The following is a 2,500-nucleotide window of genomic DNA, read 5'->3' on the forward strand; positions in this document are numbered from 1 at the left end:
GTTATCCATTCCTCATCCCTTTCTGTCCTCTCTCACATCTTCTCTTCCGTCGTTCTCTCTCCGTTATCGCCCTCCGTGCCTCCTCGTTCGCCGTCGCCAACAACACGATTTCAATTTCCGATATCGGGAGAAATGGCCGCGAGGGGGGGGGGGGAGAGGGCGGTCGAGTGTGTAATGCATAATAGACGGGCAAACACCCCTGATTGCTGGGTGTTCCGCGGCCGAGGTGGTAATGTTCCCTCACTGTGACGACATCCTCCCTTCCCCGACTGCCACCACTCGTCTGACAACAAGACCTGACTAATGATCTTTTTTTTTTCTTTCTTTCTTTTTTTTTTTGATGCATTTTTTTTTTTTTTTTTTTTTTTTTTTTTTTTTTAGGCAAAATTCATGGACGCCGTTTTGAGTCAACATGCAGATGCACAGACGAGAACTTGTCATTATTTTGGCTTGTTCTCTTCTTGTTGCATTTGTTTTTTTTTAAATAGCTGAAAGAAAGACATCTCCATGCGACTTTGCATTAAGAAAAAATAAAACAGAGAATGAACGAAGATGAAAACATATCCCTTGTGCCTGTAAATTGGCCACTGGGATGAATAATAATAATAATAAAAAAAAAAAAAAAAAAAAAAAAAAAAAAAAAAAACACTAGTTTGCTTTTCGGTTTTCAAAAGTTCTCTTGAATTTACGGAACAGAACAAAGAACACTCGATGTCCTGCCATTTGCGAAGATTCCCAAGACTTATTTTTGACCGATGAATCTGGCATCATTTCCAAATAACCGTTTTGTTCTAATAATCGTTTTGTTCAAATAATCGTTTTGTTCAAATAATCGTTTTGTTCAAATAATCGTTTTGTTCAAATAATCGTTTTGTTCAAATAATCGTTTTGTTCAAATAATCGCTTTGTTCAAATAATCGTTTTGTTCAAATAATCGTTTGTTCAAATAATCGTTTTGTTCAAATAACCGTTTCTTCAAATAATCGTTTTGTTCAAATGATCGTTTTGTTCAAATAACCGTTTGTTCAAGTAACCGTTTTGTTCTCGTGCCTCTGTTGCCAACCCTTGTAATTTCATAAATTTGTGTGATGATAAATGTCCCTTTTGTACGCAATGGACAGCCCCTCCGGTTATATATACCTTATTTCCTATAAGAAATTAATCATTTATATTTTCTGCATGTTACTGATAATGAGAAATATATCTTTTCCAAGCTATGATAACAGGAAATGTTTTTGTTGTTGCTACACGTAATAAGAAATATTGTTGACGTCTCTCACACACTGCCCCACTCCACACTCCCAGAACCTCGCCGAAAAACGCATAAGAAAGTAGTAATGATGATGAAAATTATGATAACTGTGATGATCATGATGATTATAAGTAAAGACAATAACATTAATAATGATAATAATAATAATGATAATAATGAACTATTATTAGTAATAATGTCAATATAATAATGATAATGATGATAATGATAGTAATATTGATAATAACAATAATGATAACGGTAGTAAATAATGATGATAATAACAATAATTGCAAAATTAAACCTGAAAATAATAAATAATTATAGAAGTAAAGATAATGACAATGGCAATGACAATGAAAATCATCATCATCATCAACATGATAAAGATAATGACAATAACAATGACAATGACAATGATGATAAAATCCAAAGAAAATATAAAATAGCCAGGAATATCCACCCTACACCCCTCCCCCCCCATGACCACACCCAAACCCAAGACCAAGATATATAGAGAAGCTAAAGTTTACCGCCTTGCTTGAGACTTGTCAGACACAGGAGAATTCTCGCTGACGACCATCACAAGTTGCTGCAGCGACCGTTCGACGACAGAGCGGCAAGTCAAGTGCGATCTGTCCGACAACAACTTGCTCATCAGGATCAAAATCATTCATACCTCTTCTTGATTGTGTGTCTCTGTCTGTCTGTCTGTCTGTCTCCTTTTTTCTGTCTCTTCAGCTAGCTCTGCCTGTCTTACGTATCGGATATTCATCAGTCCCTTTCTGACTGTACGTCTCCGTCCCTGTCCCTGTCCTCTCTCTATATATATTTATCTATCTATCTGTCTATCCATCCATCTATCAATCTATCTCTCGCTCTCTCTCCCTCTACCTACTTATTCAACTATCAATCTCTCTCTCTCTCTCTCTCTATCTCTTTCTCTCTCCATCTACCTACTTATTAACTCTCTCTCTCTCTCTCTCTCTCTCTCTCTCTCTCTCTCTCTCTCTCTCTCTCTCTCTCTCTCTCTCTCTCTCTCTCTCTGTCCCTTACTTACTTATTCATCTCTCTCTCTCTCTCTCTCTCTCTCTCTCTCTCTCTCTCTCTCTCTCTCTCTCTCTCTCTCTCTCTCACTCCCTCACTCAGTCTCTCTCTCTCTCGTTCAATCTTTCCAGTAATCTTTTTTTTTTTCTTTTTAATTTTCCTCACCATTCCAACGTCTCAATCATGGACGCTGGTCGGTCG

The sequence above is a fragment of the Penaeus vannamei genome, chromosome 26 (assembly GCF_042767895.1).
Source record: "Penaeus vannamei isolate JL-2024 chromosome 26, ASM4276789v1, whole genome shotgun sequence".
Classification (NCBI taxonomy): domain Eukaryota; kingdom Metazoa; phylum Arthropoda; class Malacostraca; order Decapoda; family Penaeidae; genus Penaeus; species Penaeus vannamei.